The sequence below is a fragment of the Amblyraja radiata genome, chromosome 11, assembly GCF_010909765.2.
Source record: "Amblyraja radiata isolate CabotCenter1 chromosome 11, sAmbRad1.1.pri, whole genome shotgun sequence".
NCBI lineage: Eukaryota > Metazoa > Chordata > Chondrichthyes > Rajiformes > Rajidae > Amblyraja > Amblyraja radiata.
In genome coordinates, this window is record NC_045966.1 from 55,961,279 (window position 1) to 55,987,948 (window position 26,670).

The window sequence follows — 26,670 nt, forward strand, 5'->3', positions numbered from 1 at the left end:
CGACCGACAGGGCCACCGGCGAGGTGCTGCTGCAGCACTCCATGGCCTGCACTATGTCGGGACGGGTGAGGCGGGGATGGATGTGACGCTCCGACCCGACAGTCCCCTCGAACCAAATAATAGCAGTCAAATACGGGACAAGGGCGGTCCCATATGGGACAAACCAATTTAGCCCAATATACAGGATGTCCCGGCTAATACGGGATGGTTGGTAACTCTATGTACATGGAAGACATGAGTTGAGAGATGCTGACAAGTAATTACAATGCATTCTCATTTCAGTTGCAGAAACACTCGGCAGGTCAAGTTGCATAGGTGGACAGAGAAACAGAGTAAACAGAGTGAAATAGAGTCGAGGTGATGGTATTGCAAGCAAGATGTTTCATCATACCTGTACCTCACCAAACTTGTGCTCCTGCCAATAAACTTGATCTTGAACTTGATTAGAGTTCTGTTTTACTTTCCATAAATGCTGCCTGACCAATTGAATGATTCTAGACATCTCTGTCTTATTTCAGATGTTTAGTTCAGAAATACAGCTCAGAAACAGACCCTTCTGCCCACCAAGCAGGGCCGACCAGCGATCCCCGCACATTAACATTATCCTACACATACTAGGAACAATTTATATTTATAGAAAGCCAAATAACCTACAACCCTCTACATCTTTGGTGTGTGGGAGGAAACGAAAGATCTCGGAGGAAACACTTGCGGTCACGGGGAGAACGTACAAACTCCGTACAGACAGCACCCGTAGTCAGGACCAAACCCGGGTCTCCAGTGCTACAAGCGCTGTAAGGCAGCAACTCTACCGCTGCGCCATTGTGCCGCACTTTAATGCTGTTTAGTATTTTGATTCACCATTTATTTATCATGTTTAATTGTTTAAGCACCTGCAAATAAAAATAACAAATTTAATTTTCAAAAAAGAAACAAAAAAAAAACCTATTTGACTTCAGTGCTATTGCAGCCAATTTGGACGTCAACATGAAATGCACTCTATTTATACAGCTTGCATGTTTTTGGGAATGAATTTATTGAGAAGCGTTAACAGTCAACTTCACATTGGCAATTTAGTTATAATAGGCTTTGAAAAAAACAGTTTTGTTTCATTTCTGTCACTAAGCTCACATTCATTTTTTGTAATGTTGTTACTTAGCTGTAAAGTTTTGGTGACAAATGTTCTACTCTTCATGCCCCTCTGCCTCGTTGAGCAGTCTACATTCAACTGGCACACAGGACATTAGAGTGATAACAAGTGCAGGTATCTCAAATAAATCACTCTCTTCTTGCAATGTTGTATTATATTGGGGCCAATTCTCTAACAACTCTGTTCTAAATGTATTCTCCTTTTATTTGTCATGTTTACATTTGTTGGCTTTGGTGAGCTTTAGAGATCCAGTGGGAAATTAATATTTCTGCACTGTTTCGCATAAACTCTTTTTTTCCTTATGAATTCAGCCACTGGTTCCAAACATTGAGAGAATATCTAAGTGTATCCGTGCTTGGAAGTTAACGCCTCATATCATATTTAAACAGCAGTTGTATTAATTAACATCGGACTTTACCTCTGTTGGTGGAATGATTGGTATACTTTTGACTCAGTGAGTGCTCTTCAATTCTGAGCTGGGAATTCAAATGCAGTCCAGGATAGATGAAATGTACTTGTTTTGGAACGGTTTGGAGAATTGGAAGAAAAGGCTTCATTAATCTGATCCATAAGCAGAGCAAATTCATCTATCCTGATTAAAGTGGGTTTTTTTTGTGTTTATTTGGTTTTGGGACAATTCTGACAAGATTTGCAAGAGGGTACCACCACAATCTGCCACAAAACTCCTAAACATTGATCAGTTGAGGATGAAAGATCAGCAATATGTGTCCAAATGGAAATAGATGTGCGACTGGGAGTCACTGGTGGTCCCGCTAATTTGCACTGATTGCATAGGTAGTTGATCTCTTTACGGCAGTAGAATTTGACTTGGGCAGGCAAAGTCAATGATAGATAGGACTGTTGGATTAAAATTGAAGGAGAAAATGAATCAAAAACGAATTAATTAGTTCTCATATATGAAGATTCACTTGGTAATATAGTAGAATTCTTGCTTCTATGTTTGGTGATAATTGCTTCAGAGCCCAGTACAAGACTTTACATATTATCAATATTGACACATTAGTGTAAAGTTGAGGGAGAGTTGAAACGTGGATAGAAGTGCCGTCATCAATAGTGTGTAGCGGCGCCTGCTGGCGCACGCAGGTATCGAACCCGGCGTTCGGAAGCCGTGGTCACGTGACTCGGGAGGGGCTGCTAGTTTTTGCGCGGTTTTGCTTTTGCGCGGCAGTTGTGTGCTGACCAACATTGTGGCCAGACGTGTTGTGAGAACCTGTGAGCTAAGAAGCTATTTTGAGAATAAAATAAGTTACAAAACTTAGTTGTCGTTCTTGCGACCGCCAAATTGGTGACCCCGTCCTGTCTAGCCATCGTTTGACAAGCAAAAGATCATGCAGGAGGACTACGTTACAGCAGAATCGGCCGGCCCGAGGCAGGGCTCACCGGGCTTCAAACTTCCATCATTTTGGCCCGATCAACCTCAGGTGTGGTTCGCCCACATTGAGGCACAGTTTCACCTGCACCGCTTATTGCGGATGACACCATGTATTTCCATGTGGTAGGAGCTCTGCCACAGGACTGTGCCTCGAAGCTGTTGCCTTACATCAGGGACCCGCCGACGATCGCCAAGTATGAAGGACTGCAGGCCCTCCTGCTGCACACCTTCGGACTCAGTCGCAGAGACAGGGCGGCGAAGATTCTACATATGCTAGCCCTGATGGACGGGTACCGCCCATGTCTGCTCTTCGAACAGGCGTTCCTGGAGCAGACGCCCGACGAAGTTCGACTAATTTCAGCGATCCCCAGCACCTCGCGGAGAGAGCTGACGAATTGTGGGCACACAGACGGCGGGATGATTGTGCCTTCACCCGCTCACCTGTCACGGTGCGGGTGCAACCGAGATGACATCGGGAGGAAGAGGAAGCCCAGCCCAGCGCTAATGAAGCATCGCTGCTTCCAGTGTTCTACAGCCGACGACGTTGGTGCTACTACCATCAGCGCTACGGCACCAAAGCCCGAAGATGCTGAAGCCCCTGTTCATTTCAGGGAAATGCCTCGGCCGATCGTCCATAGAGGCGAACGTGCTCGGCCCAAGCGAACACCTCTAGGTCCGTGATCGCCACTCCAGTGCCATTGCTAGCTTCCTGCCGCCGAGCACCCGAGATACCCGCGTCGGTAAGGTAGGACCCGTCCTATCGGCCATGAATGGGAGCGACATTCGCACTTACAGTACGCGGACCCTGGACTTAAATTTCGACTCCAGCCCGTATAGGTGGAAGTTCACCGTTGCTGACCTCGCCCAACCGATACTGGGGGCCGATTTCTTGCACGCGTTCTCCCTGTTAGTCGATGTGCGAGGCTACGCTTGGTCCATGTCGGACCTGTGCCCTGCCAAGCCGCATAATCCGTCCACTCCCCAACAGCAACTCGACATGGTAGCTGAGATCCAGCAACCTTTCGCAGCCCTTCTCGCCGAATTCCTAGGGTTGCTCACGCCCCGGTTCGACGGGGCCACGCCCTGTCATGGCGTGGTCCACCACATTCCCACCGAGGGCCCACCAGTTCACGCCCCCCGCGGCCTCCCGCCCGATAAACTGCGCATCGCATGAGACAAGTTCCAGCTTATGGAGGACATGGGGATTGTCGGGCGGTCGGATAGCCCTTGTCCCGAACATCCAGGATTTCTCGGCTCATCTGGAGGGTGCAACCTTTTTCTCGAAGGTCAACCTCATTTGCGGGAATAATCAAATTCCGGTCCATCCTGACGACGTCCCAAAGACGGCCACCATCACCCCTTTCGGCCTTTTTGAATGGCTAAGAATGCCTTTTGGCCTGAAGAACGCCGCTCAAGCATTCCAAAGTTTAATGGATCAGGTCGGTCGGGGTTTGCCTTTCATATTCATCTACCTCGATGATATTCTGGTGGCCAGCAGCTCGCAGGCAGAACACGTTAGGCACCTCCGCCTCCTCTTCGAACGGCTGCGCAAACATGGGTTGGTGATCAACCCTGTGAAGTGCCAGTTCGGATTGAGTTCCATTTCCTTTTTGGGTCACAGCATTACCTGCCATGGCGCACTGCCGCTGCCCGAGAAGGTCAACGCTATCCGTCGCTTCCCAAGGCCTCTGTCCGTCAAGGGCCTGCAGAGAATTTATCGGAATGGTCAATTTCTACCACCGATTCATCCCGTCTGCAGCCGCCATTATGTGGCCGTTGTTCCAGTGTCTGGCCGGTAAGCCTAAGGACCTGGTCTGGTCCAAGGAGGCCGAGACGGCATTCGAGGGGACTAAGACAGCATTGGCCAACGCCACTATGCTGGAACACCTTATGCTAGTACACCCTAGGACGCATCCAACGTCGCAGTGGGTGCTGTCCTCAAACAATGAGTAGGTAGCCGCTGGGTGCTGCTGGCATTTTTCAGCAGGCAGCTGCGAGCCCCCAAGTTTAAGTACAGCGCTTTCGATCGGGAACTCCTTGCGCTCTACATAGCGATCCGCCATTTACGTTATTTCCTGGAGGGACGCGCGTTCACTGCATGCACGTACCACAAGCCACTCACGTTCGCTTTAACCAAGGTGTCCGTTCCCTGGTCCGCCAGGCAGCAGAGGCACCTTGCCTACATATCCGAATTCATATCTAATATTCGACATGTGGTGGGGAAGCTGAACGTTGTGGCTGATGCGCTGTCCCGTCCGGCAGCCCCCGAGGTTTCCGCTTTAAGCCTAGGTGTGGATTATGCGGAGCTGGCCACTGCCCAACAGGTAGATGCCGGCATGGAGGTTTACCGCAATGCTGTCGGGCCTTAAATTGGCTAAGGTGCCCTGCGGCACCGACAGTGTGCGGGTCTTTTGCGATGTCTCCACGGGCAAATTGTCCCGATTACCTGGAGGCGGCGGATTTTCGACACCATCCACAACCTAGCTCACCCATCCATTCACGCCACCTCTGTCCTGGTCGCGGCCAAGTTCGTCTGGCACGGGTTACGGAAGCAGGTTGCAGCATGGGCTCGTTCTTGTATCTCCTGTCAGACTTCCAAGGTGAAGAGGCATGTGCGCCCGTCTGTGCAGGATTTTGCTGTTCCAGATGGCAGGTTCCTGCACATTCATGTCGACCTGGTAGGTCCCTTGCCGTGTTCGCGTGGGGCCACTCACCTACTGACTATCGTGGACAGGTTTACCAGGTGGGCGGAGGTGATACCGTTAACTGATACCTCCGCTGTGGCTTGTGTGCGGGCTATTGTCTCACATTGGATAGCTCGTTTCGGGGTTCCTTCCAATATTACTACCGATCGAGGGGCCCAGTTCTCCCCATCCCCCGGGATCAGGAGGTCCCGGCTTCGGCGGTGTTAGCTGACCTTCGCGAGCGGGCGCTCACTTTGGTCCCGGTTCTCACTTCCCGACACGGGTCGTCCGCGGTGCATGTGCCTACTATGTTATGGGATTGTGCTTATATTTTCCTTCATAGGGATGCTCACCGCTCGCCGTTACAGCGGGTGTACGAATGACCTTACAGGGTGCTAAGGACTGGTACCTCGATGTTCACTTTGGCATGGGTGGCAAGGAGGAGTTCGTCTCCATCAGCCGCCTTAAGCCAGCACACGTCGACAAGGATAGCCCGGTGGCGGTGGCCACTCCGCGCCATAGAGGACGTCCACTGGCCGTTTTGCCACCCTCCGCACCTGTTACCCCCGGTTATGTTTCTCCGGTCCCCTCTGTTACGCCCATCCCTCGTTTGCGTTCGTCGCGTCCCTCAGGTTTTGTTTTGCCGGCCCCTACTGTTATGCTCGTCTACCTCTGACTACGCGTTCCGGTCAAACTGTCCGGTTACCCGTGCGTTTCCATACCGCGGATTCTGGGGGGGGGGGGCATGTAGTGGCGCCTGCTGGCGCACGCAGGTATCGAACCCAGCCTTCGGAAGCCGCGGTCACGTGGCTCGGGAGGGGCTACTAGTTTTTGCGCGGTTTTGCTTTCGCGCGGCAGTTGAGTGCTGACCACCGTCACGGCCAGACGTGTTGTGAGAACCTGTGAGCTAAGAAGCTATTTTGAGAATAAAATGTTACAAAACTTAGTTGTCGTTCTCGAGACCACCAAAAGTGTTAATTAACAGCCTGATCTGGTACAATTTGAAGAAAAAAAGGACAAATTCCTGATCCTACCACCAACATTTATCCCTCCAAAATAGTTGATCTTGGTTCATTCTGGAGAGTTTACCCTGTGAGCAAGCTGTGTCGTATGTGGGCCTATATCTTAACTGTTATAAACACACTGCAAAATATAATTTATTGGGCATGAGGTGTGCTGGCAATTTGAAACTGTAATATAAATCTAGGTCTTTTTATATTGCTTTTCCCAATTTAATCTATTTTATCTGGTACTGATGCCTTCTGAATATAAAGCCAATAAATAGGATGAAAAAGGCCTGATCATATGGTTGTTAATGTTAGTGGCTGACTGCCAATAAAATAGATATCTTCATTTCTAACTCAAGAGTGTCAGGTTCTTCCATACTGTTGGGCCTTTAGTGTGGTTAACCTTATGGTCTAAAGAAACCTGTTTTGTACCAAGGGTGTATTGTACTAAATACTTCCAGCTGGCAGTCAGCAGTCAGTCAAGCATTCCTGGGACTCAATGCACTTTAAGTATTTCTTCATGTTTGTAGCCAATGCTCATTGGATAAATACCATACATTTTCAGGACCAGGAGGTCGTGGTCCTTTAACAGAGTCCTTCAACAGAACCAATTATTGATTTCTCTAACTTCAGGTAAGCCTTGTTTTTTCACTTTCTCCATCCTTCCCCCACCCTAGTTCTCTTATTAATTTCACTGCCCTGATTATTTTTACTGTTTGTATGCCTCATTGCCACCTTCCCCTCAGCCAACAATGTACCCTTCTACATTTCCTTGATCATTGTCTGCTTTAATCTGTCATTTTCACACCTTGCCTTTCCATATTCTAGTTTCCCTTTCCCCATACTATATGTTAATAATCCAGACTGGACCAGTCTGAAGACCCGATACGTCACCCATTCCTTTTCTCCAGAGATGCAGCCTGTCCTGCTGTTACTCCAGCATTTTGTGTCTATCTTCGGTGTAAACCAGCATCTGCAGTTCCTAACTACACATCTCCATTAAACCTACCTACATTTCTACAAGGATTGAACTATCATAGGTGGAGATTTAATAAATAATGGCTCTTATTTTGTGATCTGCTACCTTTACTTGAGTTGAGAGAATACAATAACAATAACAGTAACCTCTGATCCTCCTCTCACCATGAAAGCTATGCACATAACACTGCATGCCTATCACTGTTTCATGGCCAGTCCACTGAGAATCCTGAGGTGTGAATTTGTGTGACCGATCAACTCATCCCTTCATGATGGCAGAATCTTTAGCTGTCCAGGGACTCTTCTTTAAGAGGAAACTTTACTGGTGTTTGTTAACTATCTGCATTGCTTCGCCTTTTTTCCTCCATTTCCAATTATCTGATCTCGCTAAAGTGGCTGTTACGTTACTGTGCATTCCATCTTAGCTACAGAGCGTAAATTGTGCTTGTGAGGTCTATGAACCACTTGACTGTAAATTCATGAGAATTCAACTCAAACTGTTTTATTTTGTCTATGTGTGTTCATCTCACATTTGCCCTGGTGCAATTCAATGAACTTACAGTGATGTTACAGGAGATCCTTCATGGCAACTAAACCTCACAACTCCACCCCCTGCCTCACAAGGCCATTTGTACCATTTTCATCCAGTTCATTTAATTCCACACTTAGTCAATTTCGTGAGATAGCCCATTACCCTCAATGAAATGCTATTCTATTTGCTGCTTAACCATTGGTTCTGGAATGATCAGCAAATCGAAGGACTGAAGAATGTGTTTCACCGCAGTAATGACCTGAACACACTGTCAGTGGCATACTTTCACAAAGGTGGAATTGAGTCCAGGGTAAAAAACACCATTGACATGGATCCACACACCTCGAACACCACAGTCTGATCAGATAAGCCCCTTAGCTGGGTGCGAATGTCAGCCCCTGGCTGAGATCATGTACCAATAATGATCCACATACTAGAAACACTTGAAGCTGACAACGGTGTAAATCAGGAATTATGGAGGATATTCCAGGATGTGAGATGGAAATTTTCAGCATGGAATAACTTGCCACAGGTATTGCTTTCCCTTTGTCATGTGTACTGAGGTACATTGGAAGAACATTGTGTTATCCTGTCATATCATATTATACAGAGCAGGCAGGGCAAAAAGAAAAATGGAAGAGTACAGAATATAGTGTTCCAGTACATTATTATATGGTCACTGTTACAGAGAAGGAGAAATGACTGAGGTGTAAATGGTCCTTGATTATGTAGGCCGCTATTCCGAGTCAGTAAGAAATGCAGGTGGAGTCAATGAGGGATGTAATGGGAGAATAAAAAAGTGGGAATAATGTACTGCTTGCGTAAATGTCTGGTGATGGTCAGCATGGCCTCAGAGGGCCAAAGACCCTGTTCCTATGCCTTAAGTCTCTATAGCTTTAGGGAAAATGCCAGTGTGCTCACATTTATTCTCCCTCCTCACATCCTCTTTCAAGAGAGAATTAGATTTGGCTCTTAGGACTAAAGGAATCAAGGGATATGGGGGAAAAGCAGGAAGGGGGTACTGATTTTAGATGATCAGCCATGATCATATTAAATGGCGGTGCTGGCTCGATGGGCCGAATGGCCTACTCCTGCACCTATTTTTCTATGTTTCTATATTTTTGATCCTCCCATCACATCCTACTCTGACTATTTCCTCACCATCGCTTGATCTGACATGCACTACACCAACTGAGTGCTGATGTTTGGTTGATCACCAGGCAAGACTGAGATCAGGGGAAAAGAAAGCTTTCTAGACACTGAGGTTGCATGCAGGTTTTTCTCTCAGACCTTGGTGTGGTGGCCTGCAACTGAAGTCTCATGGGACATTTGATACCTGGAAATGTGTGTGAAGTGTTGAAGACCATAGGAGATACCAGATCCTAACCTGCACAGGGTGGAAACCACTATACAATATCTTAGTTATAGTTGGGCATGGCGTGGTAAGGCCACATTTGGAATATTGTGTTCGGGTTTGGTCATCCCATATGTGTAGACTTACGAGGTTGGGCAAGCTAAGAATTTATTTCATGGAGCGCAGGAGGCTGAGGGTTAATCTTATAGAAGTGTAGGAGATCATGGCAGGAATGGATAGGGTGGACGCGTAGTCTTTTACCTGGACGAGGAGAATCAAGAACCAGAGGGTATATGTTTGTGAGAGGGGAAAGGTTTAATAGGAACCTGAGGGGCAACTATTTCACACAGAAGGGGGTGGTATATGGAACGAACTGCTGGAGGAGGTTTTTGAGTTATGTACGAATAACACCATTTAAAATACATCTGGATGGGTGGATGAATAGGAAAGGACTAGAGGGATATGGGCACAAAATCAGCAGTTATATCTCTGATCTTACAGATCTAAGAATCTAGAAGATCTTAATATGCTCTTTGACTGTCGTTCGTAATGATGTTTTTCTCTTGGACTCACACTGCCTCCAAAGTCAAAGTAGCCTCCAGCCAACAATCAGCCTATCAGGGAACCTCCTTGCCTGAGATCATCTGTTGCCAGCCCTGATTGTCCTTTTTTTAATCCTCTCACATCCATTTTCTCTCCTCCACGATAATCAGTCTGAAGAAGGGTCACACCCTGCACAGTCACCCATCCATTTTCTGCAAAGATACTGCCTGGCCCGCTGAGTTACTCCTTACTTTGTGCCTATCTTTGGTATAAACCAGCATCTGCAGTCCCTTTTTATTACTTCTTTTGATGAGGTGTGGGGCATGCAGGACAAGCCATTCAGCTGGTAAATGCCAAGTTGATAATTAACATACAGTGCCAGTTTAGTTTCAGTTTAGAGATGCAGTGCAGAAACAGGCCCTTCGGCCCACCGAGTCCACACTGACCAGCGATCTCCAACATTAACACTACCCCACACACAATTAAGGACATTTTTTACATTTTTATGCAATTATGCCAAGCCTGCAAGACATATAAAACTGTACGTCTTTGGAGTGCGGGAAATCGAGGGAAAAAACCCATGCAGATCATGGGGAGAATGTACAAATTCTGTACAGACAAGCACCCGTGGTCAGGATTGAACTCGGGTCTCTTGCGCTGGAAGGCAGTAGCTCTACTGCTACGCCACAGTGCCGCCCTGTTACTTAGCTCATCACAGTGTAATTTGGCAAGATTGGTCACAAATTAACATCCCACCAGGATTGATGTCACGAAACGCTTCTGGTAATATTTCACCTCCGCATTACATTCCCAGCGAAATTGCTCGACCTCAAGACGTACTAAATACGTATGTTCAACGCATGATTTACAGAAGAAGGTAACGGTCACCGAGAGCGTCCAAAGACAATGCTACATGGTTCTGTTTTACAGTTAATGTGTTGTGTGTGTCTGGTTTCATTTCTGGGTGTCAGCGCTCTGTATATAAAGATTAATGATAAGCTGAAAATTAAACCCCAGGTCCATGAATTTGAAAGCTTTCCTAGCAGGCTTGTACTTCCAATTTTCTGTGCTTAGAGAAGAACGACTTTCTTTGCAGAAACTTCCGAAATGAGAAATGTTGATGGTACCCAGATTGAGAACCTTATTATTATCCTCCATTCTCTAGTTGTTGTTTACCCCGGGAGAATTGCTCGAAGCAACTGAAAGTTACTCTCTGTCAGAACTGATTGCTCTTCAGAGACAACTGAAATATAACTTAAAAGTAGTATGATGTTTTGCTATTCAACTGGATGTCTGTTTTATTGAAGCCATCAGAGGTCAGATAATATGGCCCTTTGAGCTAATAAACAGGCCATTCAGCTCAAATACTCTTTATGAGTGTAGTCTCCTTAGAATTCTCATACCTTATCAATGCCTTTGGCATCTCTTTCTATGTCCTTTCCTTTCTGCATGTCAGTTGTGACTCACTTTGTAAGCTCTGACTCAGAGGGTCATAAGCGCTGCTTGAGTAACGTATGTTTAAAAAAACAAAGCTGGCATTTGGTTGCAGTGCAGAGGGAGTTAAAACACAGAACATAAAACAGTGTAGCACTGTAACAGGCCCTATGGCCCACAATGTCTGTGATGAACATGATGCCATGACCAACTCTTTTCTATCTGCACATAATCCATACCCCTCAGCAAACCTTTCTTCTATTCTGCTCTTTTTAAATCTATTGTGTTTCTCATTGTCCTCCCTATGTTGCTATCAGTCCTAACCTTGAAACTTGCTTTGCTGTGATCACTGTAACTAAGAGACACTTCCCGTATCTGTTCTGCTTCATTACCCATCACTAGATCCAGCAGTGCCTCCTTTCTTGCTAAACATCCATGGTATTGATTAAATCCTGTAAGCTCTATAAAAGCCTAATTCCCATTTCTTTGTTTGCCATTTACACCTCAACTTTATTTCAATACATTACACTTCAACAACTATCAGTGAGAGGATCAAAGTAATAATTCAGAAAACATAAACTCAAATCCAACGATGGTAAATTGTGAATTTGAATAGTTTCCAAAGACTATTATGGATAAGTATGTCGCCATAAGAGTTGGAACGTCCAGAAACACTAATAACCGCGACACCTTAAGTGAAGAAAACCTAATGTTGCTCACCCAGACTGACCCATCTGTGACTCCAGTTCCCCAACAGTGTGCTTGACATTTAACTGTCTATAAACTCGACATACCTAGTTGTATTAACTCAGTATAAAAATCAAAATAATTTATGGAGACGAGCTTACATATGGGAGTTCTGCGACATTGAGTGTTTCCATAAGGCAAATTGGATATTACGGGATTGATAAATCACACAATTTGTATTACGCAGGCCAAATTGGGTAAAGCACAATTTTGATCAGCAACTAAAGAACCACTAGGAAGGTACTTTGGAAGTTGACAAGTGGATCCAACCATAGTAGATTGTAGAAATCAGGAAATACGTGAACCAGCAGATAAGGACATTTGCCTGCCACGCTTTGTCCTGCCTCTCCACTCTCCCAGCTTTCTATCCACCCCTCCTACAATCAGCCTGAAGAAGGGTTCCAACCCAAACTATCACCTATCCATGTTTTCCAGAGTTCCTGCCTGACCCGCTGAGTTCCTGCAGCACTTTGTGTCCTTTCATGGTTCTATGAAAGTAGATTATGGTTCTACCACATTGCAGCAAAACTGTCCATCATAGCAGAACTACCTGTAATGTCTTCTCAGGGCAATCTTGAAGGAAATTTTTTTTTTTAAACTGCAGACGTTAGTAATCTGAAATAAAAATTCTAGAAACGGTCAACATGTCAAGTAGCACTGTGAAAAGAGAAATGGTTTATGTTTCAGGTCTGGGAACCTTTGACAGTAAGACAGATTGAGGGAAAGGGATGATCTTAGCATTGGCCTTGCACCAATATCCAAACCTCCTGAGTGAAACGTCTGTGGAAAGTTTGGAACCTATAGCTTTATTATAAAATGTCAATGAATGTGGAATAAATTGTTGCATTCATTATTGCGATGAGATCATTATGTTGCTGTGCTGGAATCTGATCAGGAAGTAACAAAGGTGCCAGATTGAATGGCCTGAGGTCTCATGCACAAAGCCCCGATACTGTGCAATAAATAGCTGGGAGTGCGTATGAACTGCCCAGAGGACACAACTGGCATCATGAATCAACGACGTTCAATTATTTCTGAAAGCTGTACAACCCTGGCTTGGAATATTGCAGATTAGCTTCAACAGATCGTATTTTATATTCTGTTCCTTATGTTCACAAAGTGAAACATTAAACAAAGCTTTCTGGCCTCCTTCAAGGATTATGTAATAACCATTTTAACTACCTAGTTAGACATAAAATGCTGGAGTAACTCAGCGAGACAGACAGCTTCTCTGGATAGAAGGAATGGGTGACATTTCAGGTCGAGACACTTCTTCAGTCTGGAGTCTGAAGAAGGGTTTCAACCCAAAATGTCACCCATTCCTTCTCTCCAGAGATGCTTCTTCAGTCTGAAGTCTGAAGAAAGGTTTCGACCTGAAATGTCACTCATTCCTTCTCTCCAAAGATGCTGCCTGTCCCACTGAGATACTCTTGCATTTTACATCTATCTTCGGTGTAAACCAGCATCTAGAGTTATAGAGTCATAGAGAGTCATGGAGTGATACAGTGTGGAAACAGGCCCATTGGCCCAACTCGCCCACACCGCCCAACATTGTCCCAGTTATCCTAGTCCCATTGCCTGCGCTTGGTCCATAACCCTCCAAACCTGTCGTATCCATGTACCTGTCCAACTGTTTCTTAAACGATGGGATAGTCCCAGCCTCAACTACCCCTCTGGCAGCTTGTTCCATACACCCATCACCCTCTGTGTGAAAAAGTTACCACTCGGATCCCTATTAAATATTTTCCCCTTCACATTGAACCTATGTCCTTTGGTTCTTAATTCCCTACTCTGGGTAAAAGACTCTGTGCATCTACTCGATCTATTCCTCTCATGATTTTGTACACCTCCATAAGATCTCCCCTCATCCTCCTATGCTCCAGCCTACTCAACCCCTCCCTATGGCTCACACCCTCTAGTCCTGGCACCATCCTTGTCAAAAACATCCTCATGCAGTTCCTTCCTACATATTTCGTCTGAGCTATTGATGTATTTTTATGTGAAGTATTTGGAGCAACCAATGTTTCGCCGTTGATCGAAAGGCAGCAAACTCCACCCTGCCACCTCTTTATTTCGGTCCATTGGGAAGTATATTCATACTGATTGCACAGAAGTCAAATGTTTCATCAGGTTTCCTGCCACCTTTCACTCAACTCTCATTTTCACAATGTCTATATTTGACTCTCCCATTCCATTACTGAAATTCTCCATCTACATTTTAAGGCAGATGTTGGCATCCAATGTCCACTGCAACCCCATGGAGTTTTCCAAATACTCCCTGCCTCTATCTTGCTGCCATGTTTGCTTCTTCCAGGGACTCCAATCCATTCTGTGTTTCCACAACATTATTGAATCTGTTCAGATGACATTACCTTCCCCATTGATATATCTTTCTTTCTCCTCATCCATAATTCACAGGGCTCTCAGCAATGTATCTGCTATTTGTTGCATCGTTGCTCTCACACTCACCCAGATCCTCATCTTCCACCCCACCTACCTCTGGAATTTCTGCCAGGAGTTCAACTCCAACAGCAGCCCAATATTTTTTTTTTGCTCTCCTCCCCCCTCCCCCTCCCCCCTCCCTTTTCTGATATTTCAGATTGCATTCACTTCGTTCTATTTGCTCCTCCCTCAGACACTGCCTGACATTACCCAACCTTTTCAAACCTCTCTCAGCCAACACCACCCTAACCTGCGTCAAATATTTCATTCTGTGCACCACCATATTCCTTCACTTTTGTTCTGTCCTCCCCAAAAACCCTCTTTCTCAGCAACTTTAAGTTTACATTATTCCTAGCTTTTCCAAGTTAGGAAAAAAAGTCTTAAGTGTCCTGCTGAGTATTTCTAACATTTCTGCTTTAATTCTGGATGATCATCTATGTGATTAGACGTGGGACTAATGGGAAGAAGGACTACATTTTTAATACATTAATACATTTTAGCTGTCTTCCATAGTACATGAACGATGCAGTATTGTTGAAATGTAGCCCCTGACACTGTGCACGAGGCGAGGTGGGACACTTTAAATGTTGCAAGGTCTCCCAAATAGGATGTTTCATTGGTATTGATAGAAAAATAAATACTTGGCAAGGCAGGATTAATCTTCTACTGGAGAGGGCAGATGAGTTCTGGGTTACGATCTCATCCAAAATAACAGTCCAGGTCTCATGATTGCATTGGAATATAGTCCAGGTTATATGCTTCAAGTTCTGCGACAGGATTTAAACCAAATACCTTTTGATTCAAGATTTGATCATGATTACAATGATAAACGGAGACAGAAATGGTCAAAACGGTACAATAGTGCAGCTGAGACTTGGCTTCATCACTGGCACAATGCTGCCAGCTTTGGAAACTATCAACGCTGCTTTAACAGGTCCACAAAATTGCAAGGTGCATGCCCATGTGCAGTGTATCACTCTGTGAGAAATGCAACTCAAAGATTAATGCACCTCATTAGTGTCATTCCCATGACTGGTGATTAAAATCAATTGCCATAAAATTAATGTGAATCTGGCACATTGATCTTTCCAGCCTGCCTCTTCTACCACTGATGAGAATCCGCATTGTGAGTAGAGTCCAACAGTTTTTCAGCTTTCCTCCTTGCTCAATGATTAGAGGACATAACTTTAAAGAGAGAGGGCCAAAGTTTACACAGTGAGTGGCGATGCCTGGAATGCATAGGCAGAGGTGTTACTGGAGGCAGATACAATAGCAGCATTTAAGAGGCTATCAAATAGGCACATGGATATGCAAGGAGCAGACGGATATGGATCATGTGCAGGCAGAGGAGATTTAACAGGCCATCATGTATGGCACAGACATTGTGGGCTGAAGGGCCTGTTACTGTGCTGTACTGTTCCACCTTCTACACTAACTCAAATATATGTGGGTAAGAGGAATTGTTGGACAATTTTATCTGTGGTGTCAGAGTAATGAGACCAATGCTTAGTTAACATTTATTAATGGCAAATGGCCTTTTACTTTATTCAAATGTTATATGAATAACTGAGATGCGAACAATGCTGGCAAGCAATGTTTTCCTTAATACATGAGTATCGATAGGTCTTCTTCTGGGACTACATGGATATTTAAAATAATTGTGAAAATATGTCATAGAGCATTAGACATGGAAATTGACCCTTCAGCCCATCAAGTGAGCACCTAGCACCCAATTTTCATATAATTTCATAAATTAATTTTATTCTCCTGTATTTCCATCAACTGCCCCCAGATTCTACTCCTCATTGACACACCACATGATTACCAATGGTCAATTAAATTACCAGCCTGCACACTTCTGGGGTGTTGGGGTGGAACAAGGGTGTAGCGAGTAGAGCCACTGCCTCACAGCACCAGTGATCCGGGTTCAATCCTGACCTTGGGTGCCCTCCATGTCAAGTTTGCATATTCTCACTCTGAATGTGTGGGTTTCCATCCCACATCCCAAAGACATATGAATCGGAAGATCACGCTGCCTCAGCAAAGCTATCAGCATAATCAAGGACCAGTTTCATCCTGGTCATTCCCTCTACTCCCCTCTCACAGGAAGGCAGATTATTATCTAAATGGTGTCAAGTTGGGAAAAGTGGGTCCTTGTTCATCAGTCAATGAAAGTAAGCATGCAGGTACAGCAGGCAGTGAAGAAAGCGAATGGCATGTTGGCCTTCATAATAAAAGGAGTTAAGTATAGGAGCAAAGAGGTCCTTCTGCAGTTGTCAGGGCCCTGGTGAGAACACACCTGGAGTATTGTGTGCAGTTTTGGCCACCTTATTTGAGGAAGGACATTATTGCTATTGAGGGAGTGCAGCGTAGGTTTACAAGGTTAATTCCCGGGATGGCGGGACTGTCATATGCTGAGAGAATGGAGCGGCTGGGCTTGTATACTCTGGAGTTTAGAAGGATGAGAGGGTTTCTTATTGAAACATATAAGATTATTAAGAGTTTGGACACGCTAGAGGCAGGAAACATGTTCCCGATGTTGGGGGAATCCAGAACCAGGGGCCACTGTTTAAGAATAAGGGGTAAGCCATTTAGAACGGAGACGAGGAAACACTTTTTCACACAAAGAGTTCTGAGTGTGGAATTCTCTGCCTCAGAGGCTGGTTCTCTGAACCAGGTTCCGGAATAGCTACTTCCCCTCAGCCATCAGGCTATTAAACCTGGCTCGGACAAAACTCTGATTATTAGCAACCACTTTCTGTTATTTGCACTACCAGTTTATTTATTCATGTGTGTATATATTTATATCATGGTATATGGACACATTTATCTGTTTTGTAGTAAATGCCTACTATTTTCTGTGTGCTTAAGCAAAGCAAGAATTTCATTGTCCTATACAGGGACACATGACAATAAACTCACTTGAACTTGTACTTTCAAGAGAGAGCTAAATAGGGGTCTTAAAGATAGTGGAGTCAGGGGAAATGGGGAGAAAGCAGAAACAGGGTACTGATTGGCGATGATCAGCCATGATCACATTGAATGGCAGTGCTGGCTCGAAGTGCCGAATGGCCTACTTCTGCGCCTATTGTCAATTGTCTATTGCCTCTCGCAGTGGGCAAGAGGTACAGAAGTCTGAAAATGCATACCTCCTGATTCAGGGACAATTTCTTCCCAGCTGTTATCAGACAACTGAACTGTCCTCTCACCAGCCAGAGTGAACTCCTGACTTCCCACCTACCTCATTGGAGACCTTTGAACTCCCTTTAATCGGACTTTATCTAGCACTAAATGTTGTATCCTTTATCTGTGTACTGTGAATGACTTGACTGTTATTGTGTATAGAATTATCTTTGACTGAATCACATGCAATAAAAATGTTGTCACTGCACTTCGGTACACATGACAACAATAAATTAATCTAAAAGCTGGCTACTGTAAATTGCCTCCAGTGTGTAGGTGCATGAAAGGATGTTGGGGGAGTTGAGGGGAGTGTGTGGAGCACAGACTCAGTGGGCTAAAATAGCTGTTTCTGTGGCCAGAGGATATGATCGCAGGGATGTAATGCAAATTCCAACCAGATAGTATCCGACGTCAGGGTTGATGACAGCTTGCTGGAGCTGTCTGGCAGCAACTCTGCTAACTATACACTGTGTCGCTCCAACAGATTTTGACTGGAGACCAGAATTCCACATAGGACAATGGGTTTCCTCCAGCTGAGAACTTCAGTCAGCTAGGGCAGCCTCTTCATAACAATCCAACAGCTTCATGGTCACAACTGATTTATTTCTAGTTTTACTTAAGCAAAACTCTTATTTTTTGACTGCCATTTTCTCTGGATAATTGGTCATTGTTCAACTTCAATATTAACTGCTTCTATTTAGTACTACATACATATTGGGAAATAACACCAATCAATTTTCAAGTGATAGAACAGCATTAACACAGTCATGGAGTAATAAAGTCATACAGCCTGGAAACAACTCAAAGGCAAACATCTACACTCCAGGAGTGCAAGATCACTTCCAAGATGGCGCCCAACCTAGGTGACTATTTGCATGCCAGCCGCAGAAGTAGATCTGCAATCACATATTACAATCACTCCACATTCTTACATCACTATTCGTACAGCAACATTTCTTACTTTCACTGTGGTATCTATACACTGTATGTGGATCGATTGTAATAATGTATTGTCTTTCTGCTGACTGGTTAGCACATAACAAAAGCTTTTCACTGTACCTCGGTACACGAGACAACAAATTAAATTAACTGAACCAAAGGTTCAAAGGTTATTTTATTGGTCACATACACCTAGGTGTAGTGAAATGCTTCTTGCCAATGCAGCACATAAAGAAAGAATACAGACATAACAGTAATAAAGAAATTTAAACATAAAAACATCCCCCCACAATGGCTCCCACCATGAGGGAAGGCACAAAGTCCAGTCCCATCCCCAGTTCACCCATAGTCAAGCCTATTGAGGCCTCCACAGTTGCCTCTACGGAGGCCCGATGTTCCACAACTGGTGATCTCGCCGAGAGATCCCAGGCTCCCGATGTTAAAGTTCAGCGCCGCCGCCCGCAGCTGGCCGCTCCACAGTCCTACAGCTCCGCGATGTTTCATCCTCGGTCTCAGCTCACCGGAGCTCCAGCGCGGCGACCCGGGCAAGGCAACGCCCGCTCCGCGATAGCGCTCCAGTGCTGTGCCGCCTCCGAAGCCGAGGTTCTGGGCGGTCCCCGACAGGAAACGCCGCTCCAGGCCCGCTGGTAGGCCGTGAGGACGGGTCGACGGTGCAGCCCGGAGAAAAGCTGCCTCTCCGACCAGGTAGGGAACCCTAGAAAGCAGTTTCCCCCTCCCCCCCCCACCCCCACATAAAAAAGGCTAGAACTTCAGAACAAAATAACTCAACTAACTAAAAATAAAAAAAAGAGAGAAAAAACGGACAGCTGCAGGCTGGGCAGCCATACCATACAGGACGGCGCATAAACCTAAACTAAAACTCGACGCATTTGCTTGCATTTGACCCAAATCCTTCTAAACCTTTCTATCCATGTTCCTATTGAAATGCCTTTTAAATGTTATTATGCTTGCATCAAACATTTTCTCTGGCAGCTTGTTCCATGTATAAACCACATTCTCTGTGAAAAACTTGCACCTTAGGTTCCAGTTAAATCTTTTCCCTCTCATCCTAATTCCTTCCCTTCCAACCTGATTAATGAGCTGTTGATGAGGCAGTGAAACAGATCAAACTAATAGGAATAAATTTGTGCTTTGGAGCTTTTGATTTAGGTGCAGGAATAGGTCCCTGGACTCTGTTTAACACTTCACCAGATCAAGACTGATCTGATTGTAACTTCAACTCCACATTCCAATCTACCAATTGTAATCTTTTCACCCATCATTTATCAATAATCTATCTGCCTCTCCCTTAAAGCATGTCTGCACCATCCAGCATTTGAGAATGAGGGCTTCAATTACTCATGACCCTCAGAAAGAAAATGTCATCTGATCTCCATTTTAAGTTGACCCCTTTGGATTCCCCACTTGAGGTAACATCCATCCCAACGAGTCTTCTCTCACTCTTGCAGCAGTTGCAAATCGAGCTTGTCTAGCCTTTCACACATACGACAATCCACACTTGCCAGTTAAAAGGACACAAAGTGCTAGATTAACTCAGCGGGTCAGGCTGCACCTCTGGAGAACATGGATAGGTGACATTTTGGGTCAGGACCCTTCTTCCGACAGTCTGAAGAAGGGTCCCAACATGAAACATCATCTATCCATGTTACGCAGAGATGCAACCTGACTAGCTGAGTTACTCCAGTACTATGTGTTCTTTTGTGTATACAAGCATCTGCAGTTCCAGGTTTTCACATTTTATGGATATTAGTCTCTGAACTGTTTTCATAGTATTTACATCCTATCTTAAATAGAGGGACCAATACTGTGCAAACTATCACACATGTGGTCTTGTCAATCCCCTGGATATCCCTTTGTCTGTATTCAGCCTCACTGGCAAGAAACAATAATATTCCGTTAGCTTTACAAATTACTTGCTGTCCCTGCTTTCACAATTGCAGATCGTTGATTGCATTGAAAGTGATGGTCAAATTGGAAACAGCCTTATTTTTATTCTGTGAGTGCCATTGTGTTATTACTCTGTCATGCCAATTCACAAGCACAGGGAGAGAGCAAGAGAAAATATTATAACTTGAATTATCCATGGAAAACTTTCACGCACCACATTATTTTCTTGCGTCGCATCATACTGAGCTATGACTCCATGAGGTGAATGCAACATCTGCCTGGCTTAACTCTGGGCGCACCATGACAATTTCAGAAACTGCCTTGCTAATGCCTGGCCAAGGTTTATCCCCATGGACCTAAAAATGACTGGGGATGGATGATGGAAATTCTTGCGATGCTGTCCATTTTATAAAGTCCGGGTGGAATCTCTATCCTGAAAGATCTTTTCTTTCTTTTTTTCCTTTGTAACCACATTGGCTCCCACACTGAAGCTGTTACCACACTGCTTTTGAAATCTGTGCCCAAGTTCATTACTGTAGGTATATTGGGAGTTCTCAGTGCTCAGCAATCCCATTGTTCTGGCCAAAAAAAAATTAACTGTGAACAAAATATTCCTGCCTCCACTTGCTGTATTGCTCCCCCATCTGCCCTGCTGTTCAAAACGGATTAATTTGCTCTTAATTATGGCTAGACTTGGTGTGATGTGTTCCAGCTGGAAAATAAAAAACTGAGCTAGCCCAAACTCATCTGTTGGACTGATATAGGATTGTATTTGGCCCTCCCGTAAGCAAATTAACCCCACCTCTGGTCTCGGCAAGAACATGTTCTCGACAAGTGTTGGTTTTACTAAGTAGCACTGTCTATAAAACCAATAATCAGCTGACAATGAAGTCTTTACAAGTTGCAACTGTTTATGACATTCATGGTTGATAAATATCATGTGCAGTAGTGAAGGAAAATAGTAAGATTAAACGAGAACTTACCAGTTCGAAGTTTGATCGTTATTTTATGAGGAGTACGTTGAGGGAATACGTGAAGAACCCCGCCAGGACGCATGCGTGTCATTCTTCAAAGCAGCGGTGTGAAATCACAGATAACTGTAATGACTTAAACATAGTAAGATTAGAGAAGAAATACCAGTTGAGTATATGATCATGGGTGGGAGCGGAGGGCACGTATTCCCTCAACGTACTCCTCATAAAATAACGATCAAACTTCGAACTGGTAAGTTCTCGTTTAATCTTATTATTTTACTTCGGAGTCACGTGAGTGACTACGTGAAGATTTCAAAGCTCTGTGATTTCATGCCGTGGAAACGAGTCCATGCATCACATCTGCCTTAATGACTGTAGGAGGAATTGTGTCAACATATTTTAGACATGAATCCGACATTGAAATCCATGAATTGATTAACACAAATTATAGCCCCTATTTATGGGGTAATTAAATTACAGAACTTAAATTGTTTCTGCAAATGTTCCAGGTTTAATGACTGGTTTATGATAAAATAGTTGGAATGTTTTTCCCCTGACAATCCTGCTGCCTTGGGGATTTGGTCCATTGGTACATCCAACTGCATAGCTGCCAATGTAGCTGCAGCCCTGGTAGAATGAGATTTAAAAATATTAATATCCGTCCCAGCCTGTATTAGAACCTGTTTCAGCCATCTTGAGATGGTCTGGACCGTCACTCTTTTGTGTGGTTGCTTATGGCTGACTAAAAGTGCCTTCTCATTGCCTCTGATGATTTTCGTGTTCTCCATGTATAACGACAAATGTCTTACTATACAGAGACGATCATCTGTTGGGTAAGACCTACATTCTATATTGAGGCCTGCTGATCCCTGTCTGTTCTGCTTTACTAATTCATAAATATGAAACGTAATATTTTCAGATGAAGAAGTCATGTTGTCCAGTCTTAATTTATGTAATGACTGTACCCTTTGTGCCATGACCAATGCCATTAGCATGACTGTTTTTAACGTCAGTCTATGTAGGGACAGAGCTGTTGCTGGAGACCAATTCCTGAGCATCTTCAGGGCAATACTCACATCCCATATTTGGGAGTACCTGGTTCTTGGGGGATTGGTATTAAAAAATTCCCCTCACTTGTTACCAGTGGGTGAGTCCCAACAGAGTGACGCTCTGTTCCTTGCCATAGATAAGTTGATAGGGCACTTCTGGCGCAGTTGATGGCACTATAACTGAGCCCCTCATCATAATGGAGGCCTGCCAGGTATTCCAGAACAGACGGGATGTTCATATCTCTGTAGGTGATGCTGTTTTTGTGACAATACATCTCCCACTTCCTGATATAGACCAGATGCTGTTTTTTGGTGGACTGTCTTTGGGCCGCCAAAATCATGTTCACTGTTCGGTCCGTCAGTCCCAGCTGTAGTAGTGGTATTTTTAAACTCTACAAATTAATAAATTCAAATAGTTATGGCATGGGTGGCTATCGCTTGTTACGGGATGAACCAATAAGTCTGGTCTATTCGGGATGGTGATACATGGTTCTAATACCATGTTCAGTATCACTGGGAACCATGGTTGAGTAGGCCAATCGGGTACTACCAAAATACCAGACGCAGAGTCTTGCTGTATTTTCCTTAATACCCGACTGATGAGGCAGAAAGGAGGGAATGCATAAATAAACAATCCCCCCCCCCCCCCCCCCCCCCCCCCCAATGCAGCGAAAATGCATCTGTCACCGCTGCCCCAGGGTCTGGTTCCCACGAAACATAGTTTGATAACTGGTGATTAAGCCTGGATGCGAATAGATCGATATCTGGTGTTCCATATCGTGCTGTAATATCAGCAAATACTATTTATTCAACATCCATTCGGTGTTTTCATTAAATTTGCTTGACCTGGTGTCTGCCACTAAATTTAGTTTACCTGGTAGGTAAGTAGCTGATATCCAAATATCTCTCTGGATACACCACAGCCAAATTGTATTAGCCAGATTGTCACATGATGTCGATTTGTTTCCACCCAAGTGGTTGATATATGCTACCACGGTGGTATTGTCTATCTGTAGTCTAACATGCTGGTGATATGACCCAGTACAATATGACTTTAGGCCATAGAATGCACCCAACATTTCCAGGTAGTTTATGCCCAGTGTTAGTAATAATGATGCCTCCTGAGCAGTCCATCTACCTCCACTGCTGGAGATGGAATTGGTGGCACCCCAACCAAGTGCACTGGCATCAGTTTGTAGCACCATAGAAGGGTTGCTGATAATGATTGGATTGAAACAAAGCCAAATGTTATCTATCCACCATTTTAGTTCCATTATAGCTTTGATTGGTTGCTTCATTGGTCTGTCAAAATGACCAGCATTGATTTTGAGTGCTTGTATTTTTGCTCTCTGTAAATGTTGGTAATGTAAAGGTCCAAATTGTGTGGCTGGAAAAGCAGCCACCATTTTGCCAATTACATTTGCTACAAATCTGATGGACGGTTACCGATGTCAATGAGGTTATTGCAAGCCTCTATTAAGTCTATAGCCTTTCCCTTTGGCAAAGTCACCAACATGTGAACTGAGTCAATGGTGAACCTCAAATAGTCCATAGTAGTGGAAGGCGTTAATTTAGATTTAACTGGATGGATAATAAACCCCAGTTTTTCAAATAACTGTTTTGTGGCTGTTACAGTTTGTTTGGCCAATTCCAAAGTTTTGCCCACAATAAGTATGTCATCTAGATATGCCATGACCATGTGTTTTTGTTTCCGTAGAAACGCTAGGGCTGGTTTCAAAATTTTAGTGAACAGCCTGGGGGCTGATGTTAAACCATTTGGTAGCGCTCTATACTGCCAGAGTTGTCCCATCCAGTTGAATTTTAAGTAACATCTGTGGTCACCTCGTATAGGCACTGAATAGTAAGCATTTTTTAATCGATGCTAGCCATGAAGTAACCTTTGGAAATCAATTGTTTAGCAGTAACAAAGGTTTCCATTTTTAAATGAAAATATTGTACAAATGTATTCAATTTGGTCAGATCTATGATGATGCGACAACCACCATCTTTTTTGTTTTTGGTAAAGATATTGGACACGAATTCTAGCGGTTCGTGTTGGGATTTTTCAATTACCCCTTTTGCGTAAAGCCGCTCCAGTTCAGCATGCGCTTCTGATTTTTCTTTACTGGAAAGTACGAACATTCGGTTCGGTATATGTTGAACTGGAGGGCTGTACTTGTGTATAAATTCTATTGTATATCCCTGGATACTGCTTAAAATATAAGTATCGGTAGTTAACATACTCCATGCATCCAGAAAGGAGAGTAATCTCCCCCCAACCTCCATGCTCCCTGCAATTTGTAGGGAACCAGACACACCTACCTCCATAGTTACCAGTGGCAGGTTTACTTCTTTTTGTAATCCTTCGTTGATGTTGAGGCGTCGGTGTCTGGGTTTGTGGTTTGGTTGATGTTGGAGGTTTGCGTATCTTCCAAGAAGGCCGGTCTGGGCTATGGCCTAAGAAAGACTCATGTTTGGTGTACCGGACCTTTGAGCTTTCACCAGCCGGTCTTGTTCTACTGGTGGGTGCGTAAGGGTGCTGTCTATGGCCGTGTGTTGCAAAGCAGTGCCAGTGCATCCTGTTGGTCCTGCGACATGTCCTTCTCATCCACTGTGCGGGGGAAAGCTGTTATCCCCGCTGTTTAGGAGTTTCCATATACAATTATTTACTACAGGAACATTCAGGGATATACAGTTACCCGGTGTCAGGTGTCCTCCAGGTTTTGGCCAGTCTGGTCTGGCTGTATGAAGTTGGACACCATGTCCAGTAGATTTTCACGTTCCTGCACCCCCTGCACACTTGATTTCTGTTCTGCAAACCCCTCTTCAGGATCAGCCCAGAACTGACCCCCAGTACTCCCCTCTGACAAGGGAGAAGCACTGTGCAGCCCTACAAGAGGTGCTGCTGTGGGTTTGACATAGAGCCCACAGTGACTCGACTCCATCTCCCGGAGCCTGTCCCGTTGGAGCAAATGCTCCACACACCGCTGCATCCGGCTCCAGCACTCACGGTCGCTGGCCGCCCGCGGCTGCTCAAAGTCGGACTCATCTGAGTCCACGACTTTGGTGGTTTTTTGTTTTGCCTTACCGCCCGGCCGCGGATTGGATCTGGCCGGTGCGGAGGCGACATCGGGCACAGCTGATCCCATTATAGGTGATTCAAGTGACGCTGCCCGTTGCTGGCCCACCAACTTTGTCACAGCCCTCGTTAGTTTCTTCGACTTTTCCATGCTCCCTACCTGTAATCAGCATGGGAAAACACAAAAAGACTGCAGAGTACTCTTACCTGCAGGTCCTGGTTTAAATTGTCGCTACGGGGGAACGTCGTTCCACCTCGCCTCCTGCCGTTTTCGAATTGTCAAAGTCGACGGCCCCATTCTGAATAGTCTCCCGCCCGGCCGTGGTGTTCTGGCCGGCGCGGGACCAAACGTCGGCACAGCTGATCCCAATTACGGGGCTTGTGCCTTCAGCTGCTGCTGGCTCCCGCAACTTCGCGGTCCTCCCCAGCCAACTTTACTCGCAGCACTTGTGGACACTATTTTGTCCAGCTTCCCCCCCTTGTGTAAACACAGCGCGGGGACAAAAACTACCGCAGAGTAATTCACTTACCTGCAGGTCGCGGTTTCAAACTCATTACTGCCTTCACCACCACGCATAATGCACGCCATGCGCGCATCATACGTCGTGACTCGTAAATGATGTCATGTAAATGACGCGCAAATTATGCCCAAGTGGGACAGGCCCTTAAATGTGATAATTTTGTGTTTTACTGACAACACCCAACTGGGTGGGATTGTGAGTTTTGTGTGGAAAGCAGAGATCTGAGTAATTTAGACAAGTTGAATGAGACGACAAATAATGTGGATAAAAGCAAAACTAAATCACTTTGATAAAAAAAGCGTAAATGGCAGAGTAAAACTTAAAAGGCAACAGACTGGGAATACACCAGTCTGCTCCACCATTTGATAATGATGAATTTATCTCTCCCTCTCAACCCTGTTCTCCTGCCTGCTCCCTGCAACCTTTCACACCCTTACACCTTGGAACCTATCATTCTCTGCTTTAAAAACCTGAGATGGAGAAATTTGTTCAGTCACAGATGAACAATGTGTGGAATGCCCTCCCTCATAGGCTGAATAGAGTTGACAAGCACACAGTTAACAATGGCATATTTCCTTTATCACCGGAACTTCTTTGAATACCTTTCATTCATTTTTTTCTATATCTCTCCACATCACCCTCTATATCTCTCATTCTATATCTCTCGTTTCCCTTTCCCCTGATTCTCGGTCTGAGGAAGGGTCTCGACCCAAAACGTCAGCTATTTATTTTCTCCAGAGATGCTGTCTGACC

The 26,670-nt window shown here is 44.8% G+C and overlaps 1 protein-coding gene and 1 long non-coding RNA gene across 2 annotated transcripts in view; both read right to left on the reverse strand.

Annotated features, from left to right (window-relative positions):
- dock2 (dedicator of cytokinesis 2) overlaps positions 1-26,670 on the reverse strand; it is a 703,541-nt gene that overhangs the window by 457,954 nt on the left and 218,917 nt on the right. The window lies entirely within an intron of this gene.
- Positions 7,031-26,541, reverse strand: LOC116978663. Its single transcript, XR_004413498.1, has 3 exons — positions 26,471-26,541; positions 22,493-22,497; positions 7,031-7,042 (listed from the first exon to the last, which is right to left on the reverse strand). It is a non-coding gene; the product is annotated as an uncharacterized LOC116978663 (long non-coding RNA).